The sequence below is a fragment of the Bombus fervidus genome, chromosome 15 (genome assembly GCF_041682495.2).
Source record: "Bombus fervidus isolate BK054 chromosome 15, iyBomFerv1, whole genome shotgun sequence".
In the NCBI taxonomy this organism is placed as follows: domain Eukaryota; kingdom Metazoa; phylum Arthropoda; class Insecta; order Hymenoptera; family Apidae; genus Bombus; species Bombus fervidus.
Window position 1 is genome coordinate 3,503,857 of NC_091531.1, and position 16,559 is coordinate 3,520,415.

Below are 16,559 nucleotides of genomic sequence, written 5' to 3' on the forward strand. Positions count from 1 at the left end.
AAATACGCGTACACTGTTTACTTTCGCCATTTGCCACCGCGAATTGCAGCGCATCGATCGATAACTTGGAATTCCATTGCCATCGATTCGGCTAGCAAACCGCCATATTCGAGACGTTGCGCTGCTCATCTTCACGTGACAACGTCCGCTCCGTTCGACATCCGTGACATCGAGTTGCCTGGCGTCAAGAAACCTGTAATTCTCGTGTATAAGCGATGAAACCCATGTGCAACAGAAGGAAACGGGGCAGAACGTGGCCGAGTGCGTATCCTGACGGGTTGAATGGTATTTCACGACCGTTGAAAGAAGCCGATGACATTCCTTGAGCAAATAAGGGGCTAATAACAACATTTCAAGCGTCGCGTGTTTCTCGGCCGACCGGAAGTCGGCCATTATTCGGTCGCTCGGCAATCACGTAATACGAACCGTCCAAGAAGTTTCAATTCGAAGAGAACCGACGCGCGGCTCTCCAGCTGTTGGGAACTGTTGAGGTTAAGGTTGACTAATTGAAGAACGAATGGATGAATTTGTAATAGAAAAGTATATTGAAATAATTAAAGCTATAAGTATAAGTATAATGTATAAGTTTATACTGATTCAGATCTTTTTCTCTCTTAGTGTTAGTAGACAATGGAACGATTGGGAGCACGTTCATATATTTATAGCAAAAGGACATTACCAAAAAAGTTAAGCTTATAGCTTTGGCTAGAGACTACAGGGAACATAAATAGAAATCTGTTTATCAATTCCTTTGTTCCTAGACCTTGCAACCCAAAACATAATGTATACTCAAGGGTACGATAATATACACCGCTCCTAATTTAGAATATTTCTGCGTAATAGCAGTCTGCAGGTCACGGATATACATAAATAAAGATGTAGAGTTTTTCTTGAAGTGTTTACTTCAACAGAAACGAGTCGCGATTGCCAGATCCATGTGTCGAAATTATTACGAAATATACGAGGAACGTGGCTATTGTACGATAGTAGAGATCGAAGCAGCATTAAAAGGCAACTTAACGACTTTAAAATACGCAGATCACAGACAGAAACGCCATAAATATCTGCGTATCGTCGGTGCATCGCGATAACAACGTAACTGGAAATTTGCGAATTTTTAGATAAATGCGTCGTTAGTCTCGGACGTATCCAATCTCCTCGTTGTAAAGAATTTCGTAATTTTCACAACAACGTAACGTTTTTGTGGAAATTGTATCGGTTGTTGGCTATGGCGTTTAATGTCAGTAGTTTACTTATATTTTTACTTGCGTAATATAAGCTAATTAATAAACTGATAGTTATAGTCAGGGCCGGCGCAAGGTAGGTCCAGCGTTAATTACCCAATTAAAAAACACTGATTATGATTAACTTTTTACAGAACGATGATACCATTAACATTTTTTTAGTAGCGATGATTCGGTTTAAAGGAGCGACAAAAATCATCAAAGTTCAGTGTAACTCCATAAAGTCCTCATATCCTGGAAACTACTTTGGATAAAAAATATCCAGACGCTTTCAGAGAAATGTACTTTTTAGAGAAATTAAACTACATGAATAGTTTTTTGCAAAGGTCATACATGATTACAGATTTTATACTTTTATTGAATTTTTCCCCCTTGAAAAAGAATTACGGATGCGGAAAAATTTTATTTGGATTTGTTTAAAAAACTGTTTATATAAAATACATAATATGTAACAGCATTTGTAAATACATAATTCCTCGTTGTAGAATTTAAATAAAAATTTCAGTAAACTTTAAGTAATGTTTGAATAAAAATTTTGGCTTTGAATGTGTATTCAGGCCCTGCAAAAGGTCACGCCGGCCTTGATTATAGTATATATATACTAATATAAATTAATATCTAACTACAGTATATATTAGTTTAGTATGTATATTATTATTTTTAATTGTAATTATTATTTTACTTCTATTTATATATATTTATATTATATTATTTACATTATATATTATTATTTGTAATTACAATTATTATTTTATTTTTATTTATACATATTTACATTATATTATTATCATAATATATATTATATTTATATTATATTCTTTACATTATATATTATTATTTATAATTACAATTAGTATTTTATTTTTATTTATACATATTTACATTATATTATTATCATAATATATATTATATTTATATTATATTATTTACATTATATATTATTATTTGTAATTACACTTATTATTTTATTTTTATTTATACATATTTATATTATATTATCATCATAATATATATTATATTTATATTATATTATTTACATTATATATTATTATTTGTAATTACAATTATTATTTTATTTTTATTTATACATATTTATATTATATTATCATCATAATATATATTATATTTATATTATATTATTTACATTATATATTATTATTTGTAATTACAATTATTATTTTATTTTTATTTATACATATTTATATTATATTATCATCATAATATATATTATATTTATATTATATTATTTATATTATATATATTATTATTTTTAATTATAATTAGTAGCAATAACGACGCAACTGTTAGCGGCGTCGCAGACGAGCTTGAAAATACCTGGAGAATGCAAACAACGTTGTCTGTCCCAACGCGTTCTCTTCCTAATTTAATTAAACTAAGATTCGCCACATGAAACTCCTTCATCTTCTCCTTTTCACAACACACCTTTTCACAGTTGCGTCGATGTATTTCCATCGTTTAACTAAGCACGATAATTGGAAGAACTTGGAGGAAGACTTAGAATACTTGCAAGCTTTCAATGAATCATAGACATTCGTCTGATTGCCAGATTTCGACGTAAGAGACACGACACCGAAAAGTGTTTTCAGGAACTGAAGGATCACAGGATAGAGACATCGAATACGATGACAAATTATTAAAACTCCGGTCGAAATGGTTCGTATCCTGCGCATCTCCGCAGCTTTTTAAATTTCCCACGAGTCCGTGAAGATGCCACGCAAGAGAAAATTGAAGCGAACCAGCGAAAAGAGAAGATCTCGTCCAACAGGACAATTAAGGAGGACCATTAGCCGAAAAAACAATTAGCAAAATAACCGTTGCACCGTGTAGCTCTGATTCGAGAAACGACATTTCGTGGTGCGTCACGTTGCTAAGTTTAATTTGGTGGTCGGCGACGTGGCGTGGAGAGCAGCCAGCTCGCTATTAAGGCTGAAAAACAAAGAAAGACAGAGATAAAGGTAGAGAGGGTGAAAAGGGTCAAAGGAAGGGGGAACCATAACGAGTCTTATTATTTACGCGGATCATTATTGTGACGGCGCTGATCGGTCATCGTCCATCACTTTCCTTAATCCTTTCCAGCTCCTTCCGGCCTTTTATTATCCTTAAAGTTTCGATAAGTGCCGTGGCCGATATCATAAATCAGACCTGCTCTTGTGGAACAAAGAAAAAACGGGGCCCCGCAGTTATTAATTATGCCAAGCCTGATCTAATTACCCCATCTACGTGCTTTCGTTCCAATTTCTACCCCTACGCTTTTTTCACCCTCTCTAAGTACCATCACGCCTCTAGTTCCCTCGATATTTCGACCATCAACCTTTGCGACTAATATTAACTCTGCTTAGAGATTTTAAAAACGCGATGTTTAAATATAGAAATGGAGATAGCAAATACGATGATACTTTGCCACATCTTTCATCATCTACCTTCTATGTTATGCGACCCATAAACCTTGCGATACGTACCAACTGATAAATACCATAAGAAATGAACTTGTAGGTTGGAAGCGGCGTGTATGCATAATCTATATAAATGCGTAAAATCCGCTTGTAAATCAGCGGCTGGTTTGTTAATACGTAACAAAATCAGCTGGTCATTTGACAATAAATATCATAAATAACGGTTACACCATGACATGTTGCGAGAATCGGCCCGTACAATTTACAGTAATTACGCTTTATGCAGCAATTTGAATCGGCCGATTTATCGCTTCGGGCCTGCAACTTTAATTATGGCGTTATAAATTGTGTATTTATATGCCGTAATAAACAAGCCGTTTCGCAAAAGTATATTTTAGTCTCGTGTTTATCAGCTACGTGTTTTACGCTCTCGCATCTGCCCAACGATACGCTGTAATTTAGTTAAATCTGCCCGCCTGTTTAAACATCCCGCGCAAATTAACCGCCAATATTTCAAATATTTCACGCTAAGAACGAACCTCTCTGTACAATTGCATTTCCATGGAAAATACGAATCGCAGGGTCGAAGGTCGATCTTCCGATTCTCGTATCTCAGATCGTCGCGACCGACTGTGGCAAAATTTCTATCCTACGATTTTGCAACCCAATCTTGTGCCCAATGCTACATCTTTTTCGTCGCTACAAATTACCAAGTTACGTCGACAGTTATTGGATTGGAAACTAAGTGATTGCGGATTTTGTCACTACGTGGTATTGACAAAGTCCGCAATCACTTAGTTGCCAACTCAGTAGTTTCTGGGATGTAGGAAGCTGATAAAGCGAAATTTGATTTAACGCAATTTTCGCATCAGTTTGATAATTTTGCCGACTGCTAACGACGAATTGGAGCGTGGGTTTTGAAAATTCACCATGGCAGATTCATCTTGGTGGATGTTACATCTAAAAACTCGCCTCTCAGCGACATTTATTTTTCTCGATTTTTATCTGTTAGATATGAAATCTAATCCCAAGAATCTGACCATATCCAAAGAAGCTGACAATTGTCGTAACGCGAATGCAACAGCCAACAGTTGCAGCGATATCCTGCGATTGATTGTCATCCAGTTTCAACCTCCTCGACAAGTACAAAAGTGCGGTGATTATTTTATCCACGGTGATAAAATAATAATCGTTAAACAAAATAAATTAATATCCATGAAAACGGTGACAAATGTCAAGTACTTTAGTTCTGAAAATTCACATTTTAGTTTTCGCTTTATCTGTTACTATGCGTTAGGAACATTAAACCAAAATTTCGTTCGCCAGGTTGAAATTCGCGAAGCTTCTGGCGACAATTTCGTCAAATTCGATTCGAAATTGTCTCGTCACGAGGAAGATCAAAAACGTGCGATTTTCTGCGCCACTCTTCTTTACGCGAACAATCTCGATTATTATGGTCGTTCGTATCTCGACGATTGAAATTCAGACCCGACTCCTTATTTCCCTATTTTATCTTCCTGTTTGCACAATTTTGTCGCGCAAGGGGGGAAACACGCGGGAAAAAAGTTACGTGAACCAGGGAGGAATAAAAGGGAAGCAAAGAAAGATAGAAAGAAGGAGGGAAATTTGTAAGAAACGCGTTATTATATGGGAGTCGCGCAGAAAGAGGAAGCCAGCGTAGAAACGTGGCGTCTTACCCACGGTTCAGGCCAGATCCTCGACCCGGCCCATCAAATGCCAATAATTAATGCCGAAGGTAGGAAGCAAGGGACCGCTTATTTCGCGGTTCCAGGTCGTTTCAGCCGCGCATTACTGAAATTAATGCGCCGCGATATGCCATTCCGATGCAATTGCGCGTGCACTTTTCGCCAGGGAACCGTACCACCTCCTCCTCCTCTTACTGTGCTTACGTACTTCTGCATCGTTTTCTTCTTATTCTTGTTCTTCGTTTGTTGCTTTGGTTGGTCGAGCAGCTACCGCGGGACAACGCATTGTTCCTCCCAGAACTCTTCTTCCTCTATGGCTGTGCCCTGTGATGGCTCTGAACGCTTGTTTCTAGGCTACACTTGCAGACAAAAGGATAATGCACGTGCTAGAAACTTAACGTCTCTGCCATTTGCGCGTAATAAATGCATCTAACTTTAGCGATTAACAGCTTTTATTGTACAGTCAGGTCTGCTATGGTAAAAAATTGAACAGGAGAGAGTCTTAACGCTTTGACTGCCACGTGGGTCATATGTGACCCGTCACGGTTTCTCCTGTGACGTCACGCTGGTCATTGGTGATCGGAACGCTTCAACTTTTTACAATTTGTAAAAATTGAATGAAAATTGATAGTTAGGCAATTTTCAATATTACCGATGAACAGAAGATACTTTGAAATGAAAAGTGCCCCATTGAACGATTAAACATTTTTATTAGGACATCAATAAAAAAAATGAGAAGAAATCTTGCAGCTAACGGTGCATTGTGTTAAAACACTTTGAACATAAACGTGGCTCATCGATACAATCTGGACAATAGGTGGCCACCTTTTTCCTTCGATTCTTAGCAATTTTTGATCCTAATTGTTTAACATTTTTTTATGCCACTCTCTGCAAAATTTTCGTGCCAGGTACGCTTGCCCTTCTTTCTTCTGCATTTCGTGTGGCGATCTTTGTCGAATAAGTATATTTGACTGTTCTGGTGAATGGCACTGTGTAAGGTGCATTGCCAGTGCCATTCTAAAATCTGATACCTTGATTTTTGTTTTTGTTGTTTGTTTAGAGAGTATCATCGCGTTTGAAATTGATGTATTTAACAATAACTCTGAAGCTATTTTTATATACCACTTTAGGGTTCTTCTACGTGGTGCAGAATATGCCATCATTTGATGTGATAAATGTACAGCACATTTTCCTCTGTTGTAATCTACCACTACCATTGGTTTATCATAAACATAATTTTCTTTGGGACCTCTACCATTTCAGCCGAATGTTTCGTCGAAATCATAAAAATAATTATAACACTGTTTACTAATATCTTCCACACGTTTCAACAATATATTCTGCACGTTTTGCTCACTACGAAATAACGAAGACGAATGGTTTGTTGAAATAAACGAAGCCTTGTTACAATATGTCGCTATCAACTGTTACCAAGGTGTCACGGTGGTCACCCGTGACCACCAATAAGATAAACGGTCCATTGAGGAAGAATGTTGTCTTACATCATCAATTTATTATTATTTTCCCACGATATGCTTTTGTTGAAAATTGTGGATCTTAATCGGCGAAATAAAAGTAAAGGAACACTACGTTTACACTTGGAATTCATATTTCATATCATAGAATTATATCCATATTTATCTGGAATAGCATTATCATCGCACGACTATCTACAGCTTGGTTAGTTTTCTCATAAAGTATTCTTCGTTTATTGTTGAGAATTGTGGATCTTAATCGCCGAAATAAAAGTAAAGGAACACTAAGGTTACGCTTAGAATTCATATTAAAACAGTTTTAGATTTACTTAATAAAGGATTTTCAGGATATTCGTCGATACACATTTGCACGCGTCTCAGCACTTTCTTTGTCTCACCATCTTCCATATTGCCAACGGAACAGTTGCATTCATCTGTTTTTCGAGACGCTGCGCACACACATACTTCCATACACTCATATTCACATACGCGTGTCACTACTACGCGGCTAATCTAGTCTAGCACACAAAGTTATACATATCTCAATAGCTTTGAATAATAAAAATACTCCCGTGGCGCCCTCAGCGAAACACGTGATTTCGGCGTAGCAGTCAAAGTGTTAACAAAAGCAATCGGAAATCGATAGCTTCCTATACATTGCGCAGAACAAAGTTGCTGGGAAGCTTCCGTGTGTTCGAGTTACTTTTGTTCAACAATCACTGCACGCGAATTTTAGCTCGGTTTTCATCGCATTCTAAGAGCATTTCTCAAGTAGGGTTCAGGTTTGGTGAAACATGAAGTTGTGGCGAAAGGAAGCAAAAGTGGAAAGTACGAGCCAGAGACAGTTTACAGATAAAGACAGTTTTTCGTTTCTTTTGGAATCGCTGCCGCGAACGATGTCTTTCCCTTTTTGGCGCGTGGCATGTCACAGGCTTTATGACTTCGTGGCGCAACAATCGATGTTGTTCCACGGACTACGCAACGTCTATCGAGCGAATAGAAACTCACAAAACCGTCAGCCGTGTTATTGCGAGAGACGATAGGGCAAGGACCGCTATATCAGCGAATTACAGAAATATAGCCCATCTTAGAAACTTAATGTTTCTGCAATTTGTGGTAATAGATGCATCCTATTTTAACGACCAATGATTTTCGTTATAATGTAGCGCAGTCTATCATCGTAAACAGTCGAGCGAAAGAGACTTGCCATTTAAGCGCATTACAAAGTAACCGAAAATCAATATAACAGAAATATAGCACATTTTAGAAATTTGATATTTCTGTAATTTATGTCTAATAGATGCATCCAATTTTAATGACCAATGATTTTTGTTACAATATAGCGCAGTCTATTATCGAAAAAAAGTCGAGCGAAACAGTTCTTGTTATTTAACCCTTTGCACTGCGAATTTTATTTCAATTTCGTTAGCAGCAACTCGCAATGCTTTTAAGTGTTTTATGTGAAATTTATTTAAACTAAAAAATAAGACAATTTAAATAAATAAAGGGAGAACGGAATTCACTTAAATTTCAGTTTTATTCACACTATTGTTGTATTTTCTAATTTTTAAGTGTATGATATATCTTGAAACAATTTTCAGGATGCACTTCTGCTTTTCTTTCACAAAAAAACGTGGGACTCGACAAAGTAACTGCTGAGATAAAAACTGATGTCGAGTCACACGAGTGCGAAAGGTTAAGCATACGACAAAACCAAATTCCAAGTTGTCAAATTCTCAAATACCCAAACCTGTGAATCCCAAAATTCCTCAGCCGCTAAATTCTTCCATCCAACTGCCAAATTTCTAACCTAACTCTCAGCTATTTCTATCTATTGGCAACTAAGTGATTGCGGGTATTATCATTACCATCTAATGACAAAATCCGCAACCACTTAGTTTCCAACCCAACATATACAGTCTATCTATTCTTTCCAAATACAACGCTGCAATAAACGTTTGAAATCTGGCAAAAAGTAGAAATTTATTATTCAGAAAGTGTAAAGTACAGTTGCTGGAATTAACGTTCGAACGCAGCACGATCTCGATATTTGTTGCTTTCTACAAGACGATCGAAATATCGCGCCATTTGACGCACGTCACTGAACAGACGTCTAGATAAATATCTACGTACAGATGTATGGTCGAAAAGGAAGAAATAAAAAGAAACGAACCAACATTAACGCTTTCCATCGCGATACCGACAGCCGAACAGATTTACCGACAGATCGGTAATTAGTCTACCGATGTAGAAGTTGGATCACTCGCGGCAGTCAATTAGCTAGACGCATATTAAAATCGCACACGTGGTATTTTCACGAGAAACGGCGCGTTATTAAGTGAAAGTGAAAACACTGCCCTTAGGAAACGCAACTTACAATGGGGTTAGGTTTATTGATAAATGGCGTACGCACTTGGACAAATAGAGGACTTTGGTTTAAAGAGAGAAACCGAACGTTATCGAAAGAAACTGGAAGTAACGGTGGTTAACAAGGTTTTTGCGACGGTGAATATTTGCATTGACCAGTTATCTTCGATCTAACTACGCTTTTACTGACTTTTTATCTTCGTATTAATTAACGAAACGAGTTTTTCTACGATCGCGTGTTTTAATATTTAACACCGCACCGATCTTTCCACCTTCACGTTTCAATCTTGTTCTCGCTTCAGCAAAAACGAACAACTTTCTGATCCACTTATTACGTACGTTTTTTCCCCTCTGATATATACAGGGTGTATCGTAATATATGGCATCCATCCGACCCTCTTTCAAATTTATAGCCATTTCGGTATTTCGATAATCCACTCGTCAAGTGGATACCACGTATTACGATACACTTTGTATGTATGTTTATTTACTTATTTCTTGGCTTCAGAAAAGTACTTGGTTTGCGTACTTGTAATTGCCACTCGTTAAGTTTGACTGACAGTCAGTTGGCTATCTATTCTTGCGCCTTTTCTTCGAAACTCTTAATCAGCTTACCACCGCTTCGCTCATCCTACCTTCTTAACGCTTTGACTGCCACGTGGGTCATATGTGACCCGTCACGGTTTCTCCTGTGACGTCACGCTGGTCATTGGTGATCGGAACGCTTCAACTTTTTACAATTTGTAAAAATTGAATGAAAATTGATAGTTAGGCAATTTTCGATATTACCGATGAATAGAAGATACTTTGAAATGAAAAGTGCCCCATTGAACGATTAAACATTTTTATTAGAACATCAATAAAAAAATATGAGAAGAAATCTTGCAGCTAACGGTGCATTGTGTTAAAACACTTTGAACATAAACGTGGCTCATCGATACAATCTGGACAATAGGTGGCCACCTTTTTCCTCCGATTCTTAGCAATTTTCGATCCTAATCGTTTAACATTTTTTTATACCACTCTCTGTAAAATTTTCGTGCCAGGTACGCTTGCCCTTCTTTCTTTTGCATTTCGTGTGGCAATCTTTGTCGAATAAGTACATTTGACTGCTCTGGTAAATGACACCGTGTAAGGTGCATTGCCAGTGCCATTCTAAAATCTGATACCTTGATTTTTGTTTTTGTTGCTTGTTTAGAGAGTATCATCGCGTTTGAAATTGATGTATTTAACAATAACTCTGAAGCTAATTTTATATACTACTTTAGGGTTCTTCTATGTGGTGCAGAATATGCCATCATTTGATGTGATAAATGTACAGCACATTTTCCTCTGTTGTAATCTACCACTACCATTGGTTTATCATAAACATAATTTTCTTTGGGACCTCTACCATTTCAGCCGAATGTTTCGTCGAAATCATAAAAATAATCATAACACTGTTTACTAATATCTTCTACACGTTTCAATAATATATTCTGCACGTTTTGCTCACTACGAAATAACGAAGACGAATGGTTTGTTGAAATAAACGAAGCCTTGTTACAATATGTCGCTATCAACTGTTACCAAGGTGTCACGGTGGTCACCAGTGACCACGAATAAGATAAACGGTCCATTGTGGTAGAATGTTGTCTTACATCATCAATTTATTATTATTTTGCCATGATATGCTTTTGTTGAAAATTGTGTATCTTAACCGGCGAAATAAAAGTAAAGGAACACTAAGGTTACACTTAGAATTCATATTTCATGTCATAGAATTATATTCATATTTATCGGGAATCGCATTGTTATCGTGCGACTATCTACAGCTTGGTTAGCTTTCTCATAAAATATTCTCCGTTTATTGTTGAGAATTGTGGATGTTAATCGTCGAAATAAAAGTAAAGGAACACTAAGGTTACGCTTAGAATTCATATTAAAATAGTTTTAGATTTATTTAATTAACGATTTCCCGGATCTTCGTCGATACACATTTGCACGCGTCTCAACACTTTCTTTGTCTCGCCATTTTCTATATCACATTGCCAACGGAACAGTCGCATTCATCTGTTTTTCGAGGCGCTGCGCACGCATATATTTCCATACACTCATACTCATATACGTGTGTCACTACTACGCGGCTAATCTATTCTAACACACAAAGTTATACATATCTCAATAGCTTTGAATAATAAAAATACTCCCGTGGCGCCCTCAGCGAAACACGTGATTTCGGCGTAACAGTCAAAGTGTTAACGCGTTACAATCGTATCGCTTGTTTCGCCTGTTTTCTCCTTACGCGATATTCGTCCTGGTTCACCTGAAGCAGCCTGACGCATTTCTAAAGCGTAGCAGCCTAACGTTACCAATTCACGATAGCTTCGCGTAGAATCTAGAAACGTAGAATTGCAAAAGTGTGACACGGTGACGCGTCTCGAATCGACCGATCCAACTGAAAGCAAAGCAGAGAAACGGAAGATGATAGAGAGGAAAGAAAGAAGAAGAGAGAAAATTGGACAAAAGAGAAGTGAAAAGTTTTCCGTGAAACCGATCGAGAAATCGGTGGCTGTGCTCGGTTGGATGGCATTCACGGCGATTATCTGTATAATAGCTGGCAGAGAAGGTTCGGTGGCCCTTCTGCTTCGTTGTTGGGCCAACAAGATCGCAGCTTTCCTCCAGCAGAAATGATTCACGGTCTGGCCGTCGACAAAGCGCCAACTCGGCGGTTCGCAAGAAAAACGAGCCACGGGCAATTTATTTTAAATATAACCGCCCGATTCGCCGGCTACGATTTGTTCTGGGCATTAAAGGGCCGCCTGCCTCCCCAATGTACAACGTTACCCCCGAAAACACGTCTGTAATTCGAATATAATGCACTACGGCTCGCGCCCTTCTCTTTCCATTATTCCCATTCTTCACCCTACGACGTCGCTCTAAGGGTGGCTAGACGTGTGTTTGGGGTTGATAGGCAGCGCGATGGAACGCTATCACGGCGTTCGTCAACATTTTGCTAGTTTTCCTATTTATAGTGACTGCAGAAACTATCGGCTTTTATCTTTCGGTTTACTTTCTTATGCCAAATTATCGTAATCGTCGCGAGGCCATTCAACCATAATTAATATAATTCGTCTGTTAATTAATAATACGAGGAATAAAATTGCATAAAATTTGTATAAATTGTGTAAATAAAATAAATTGTATAGAAAATATCCAGATTTCTTAATTTTACATTTTATACTACGTTTCGCCTGCACGAGATAAATATTAAATCTATCGGTTAAGAAGAGAAATATTTTATCGATTTCTAGCCGCAAGGTTTACGCGTTGTAGCATTTTACAAACGATAAGCTTCAATTGTTCGAACGTTGTCTCTTCTTTGATGAATTAAAATATTAAGTTGGCAACCGAGTGACTGGTCTGATTTTGTCGTCATTACCACCTAATGACAAAATCCGCAATCACTTAGTTGCCAAGCCAATATTAATTTCCTCGTTTCGTCTTTCTTTCTCTTCGTAACACGAAGATTATGTAAATCGCTTGGATAATACAGATGATTTTGTACGGAGGCAAATGGAATCCGAGGCTGAGGATTTCAATAAACGCGAATGGATAGTAAGCGGCGCGGTTATGGTTGATAAAAACGCAGAAGGTTGGAAGGAAGAAAGGACAAGGATAATCCAACTCCATTATTCTCAAATTATAGGCTCGTTTGAAGATAATAGCGCAGCAACCGCACAGTCTTATCGAGATGTTCGCGCCTCGTGCGTTATACGATTGCTCTGATTCCGATTCCTTTCTGTTCTGAATCGTTTCCCTTACACTGCTTCACAGGGAAATCCTCTGCCACCATTATTTTCCTATTTTCTTACACGTCCATCCTTCTTGTTTCTTGCTCGACTATTTCCATCGATTTTATCCCACTCCATCGAATTATTCCTATTTACGAACAATAATTCCTATTTCATTTTCTATTAATTATATTGCAAAATACGTTTTCTTTCTGACAATGATCGGACAACAGACTTTTGATAACAAAAAAGAAAAAAAAATGAAGATCATGTCTACTGCATTATCTTCAAGAAGTAGTTTATGGTTTTCATCCCTCTTAATGTGTTCTGTGGTCTACGAACGCGCATTTCTCGCAGTGTCGTTTCGACTTTACGATCGTTGGCCATTTACGAGGGTATTGCTAGACGTCGCAGATAGAATAAGCGAATGCTTGATAAATCTCACTGTTTATGATTTAATAAAGACTAACTGAAAACATTTCCCCAGCTCGTACTTTGTCATTTGATGTTCCAACGATTCCACGTTTACGACTGCTTTCGATCGACCAAGCTTCGCAATTCACAGCTTTACGTCGTCTTGCAAATGTTGCGTCTCGGAAACGGGACGATGTCTCTTTGTTTCATAGTTTCACGTACATCGCGTGTCGTCCGCATCCATTTGGTAGCCTCGCGCAGCCACTGTAATTGTCGCAGTCCTTTTGTATCTGCCATTGTTTATCGCGTCACGTACAACGAGAGGAAGAAGCAGAATCGAAGACACGAGAGAACACAGAGTGTACGTAATACGAGAAAGAAGAAACAGCGTGAAATACGCGAAATAGAACATTCGTTTGCGATATTTCGTTAGCGAGGTACATCGCCACTTAGCGAGGCATCTCTTCCAGCTGTGAAATCGCGCGAATGTCTATCGCAGTAAGTTGCAAGCTTTTCTAGGTTTGTTTGAAACAAAAGCAGAAACAAACAGAGCACACGAACTTTCATTCTTCGTTAACCAAACACGTCTCGAAGCGAATTCCTTTCACGTGTCTTTCAACTTCACGCGTGTTCGTGCGCTACGCAGGCTGCTCCTTATGGCTGGCAGCAAGCGGCAAATTGGATCACTCAAAATATCGGGGAGATTCTCCACGGTCGAGCGAAGCCCGCAGTTTGAAAAATATCGTCCTAAAAGGGCGTCACTTTTTTCTCAGTTGACGGGATTTCGTGACGCGGCGGCCAACTCCGGAGAACGTCGTGTGAACGACTTTGAACAGTCGTCAAGCGATGGCATCGGGGAATCAATGTTAACGTACTTCTACGCGTTTAAAATTAGCATAAATTTATTATCACAAATGAAAATAAAAAATTACAAATTAAGTTAAATATGGTAGTCGTTAAGGTAGCATAAGAGGAGCGCTAATTTTATTGGGAAATAAATTTGAAATAAAACAAGCTACATACAGGGTGTGACCGAATAACGTACAACTGAGCACGAGACGATTTCTTGCGACAAAATAAGAACAAATTTGTTCATCGAAGAATTATTTTTCGAGAAAATCGAGTTTGAAAATTCATCAAGTATACTCGAACTAGTCTAAAACCAAAGATAAGTGGAAAATAAGATTTTTCCATTTGTTCCAACGAGTTTAGCTAAAAACGTGTTTCATGGATTTTCAAATGTATTTTTCTCGGAAACAAAGCGTCTTGAGAGAAAATTGTATTCTACGTTTTCCACTTATTTTCACACGTACCACGACCTCCTGTCGATTATTTAGTCCCGTCTAGTCCGGAATTAACAATCTTCCACGTACTTGAAAAATTTTCAAACTCGGTTTCCTCGAAAACCGAGCTTCAATGAACAAAATTCCTTGTTATTTTCATACAAATAAGAAATTAGCTCAGTCACCTGCACCCTTCCATCAACCGTTTATCGATCATCTTTTCAATTTTAATTCTACGTTACAATAGCTACACGTAATCTGTGTCTGACGAGTATACTCGTCGTCGCTTACTTTTCCTCGCGCACCTTAGGCGCACACTTTCCAAAATTCTGAAAGAGATCGCGACAGCTAATTGGTGCGACGAGCGAGTTCAGAAAATTCTCAAAAATTTGCTCTTTCTATTTACTTCGATCGGATGACCGACTTTGATGATAATTTTGTTGTTGGTGCGTCGAACGATCATAATAAAATTGTGACCGTTGATCACAATGGTCCATATAACCTCAGGAAAAAGAAAAAGTGGAAGCAAAAGGTAGCGCTGGTTCGATGACACCCTGTAGCGTTTTGCGAGCGGCACGATTTTCTGCTTTAGGTTGCAGCTCTTCGGTTGTGCTGCTGAAACATCTTCAGCCTATCGACGATCAATTTCTCGTTATATTTTGTACAATAAACGCGTTGTAATTATCGTTTCGCTTCTACAAAGTGCTGGCGGTGGTTTGGAAAATCTGAACGATCGCGTTACGGTTCCACCCTGTATAGAGAAAGCAGGGAAGGTCAGCGAGGGAAGGAAAAAGAAGCGGAGGAGCAAGCCGGATCCTAATTTAGCGAAAGAGCTTGTAAAAGGGTCCGGCCACGTGCCGCCTGGAATGTCGATGATTTAATGAATTCAGCAAAGAACAACGTTGGTCGCGGTTCCACGTGAAAGGGGGTGGCACGGGGTGGCAGGCCCGTGACAAGCTTACGCTCTTAGTGCACAGCCAGGCCACACGCTGAATTAATAACAATGGCCCCGAAATAATAAAGCCAGAGGGCTTTAGTCACCGCCAATTTCGTTTCACTCCACTTGCTTTTGCTACTGTGGTTCGACAAGGTCGACTCGCTGTCTCCGCGTACAAACAGACTCTTTTCTTTGCTTCTTCGATCCCTTAGCGCGCCATTCTTCTCCGCTCCAAAGGTTTCTGACATCTCAGTCAAAATAAATTCCGCCCATTTGCATATTATTCGCAATTTTATCGCAGCAGATGAAACGAACGAATATTCACTTGGCAACTAAGTGATTGCGGCTTTGTCAATACTTCCTTATGACAAAATCCGCAACCACTTAGTTGCCAAGTGAATATTCGTTCGTTTCATCTTTCAATCACTTGGCAACTAAGTGATTGCGGCTTTGTCAATACTTCCTTATGACAAAATCCGCAACCACTTAGTTGCCAATCCGATAGAATACAACGCTGCTTGCATTAGGTCGTCCGGAAAGTTTCTTTCCTTTCATAAGGAAATAGCAGATAGACACAATGTTCTCTGTTTTAGAAATAGAAATTTTGCTTTTCTTTTAATTATTTGCGTTTATTTTGCAATCAATTCTCGTCAGAGAATTTTAAGTAAATTTATCTGGCGTGGTACTATGACGTGGTTAATAAGTGTTTGTAGTATGTTTGATTCTATTTGAATCTAGTGCTTAGGTCTAAGTAAGAAGCGAGGGAAACGATCCGCGATGTCTATTGGTTATAGCCAACGTTAATAAATGAAAATATGAGGAGGAAGTCTCCTGACAACGTGATTCATGGATGTCCTTGTTTATGGGAAAACCTGCTTTTCCGTCAGGCAAACATCCGCTTTCTTCGTAATTTGTAAGAGCGTGCAATAAACCTAAGGACTGTTTC

At 38.3% G+C, this 16,559-nt stretch overlaps 2 long non-coding RNA genes across 2 annotated transcripts; both read right to left on the bottom strand.

Annotated features, from left to right (window-relative positions):
• Positions 1-6,054: 6,054 nt before the first annotated feature.
• LOC139994818 (uncharacterized) lies at positions 6,055-6,943 on the bottom strand. Its single transcript, XR_011801763.1, has 2 exons — positions 6,823-6,943; positions 6,055-6,720 (listed from the first exon to the last, which is right to left on the bottom strand). It is a non-coding gene; the product is annotated as an uncharacterized lncRNA (long non-coding RNA).
• A 3,090-nt stretch (positions 6,944-10,033) lies between these two features.
• On the bottom strand, positions 10,034-12,137 carry LOC139994837 (uncharacterized). The gene is made up of 2 exons (XR_011801769.1): positions 10,803-12,137; positions 10,034-10,700 (listed from the first exon to the last, which is right to left on the bottom strand). It is a non-coding gene; the product is annotated as an uncharacterized lncRNA (long non-coding RNA).
• Between the last annotated feature and the right edge of the window lie 4,422 nt (positions 12,138-16,559).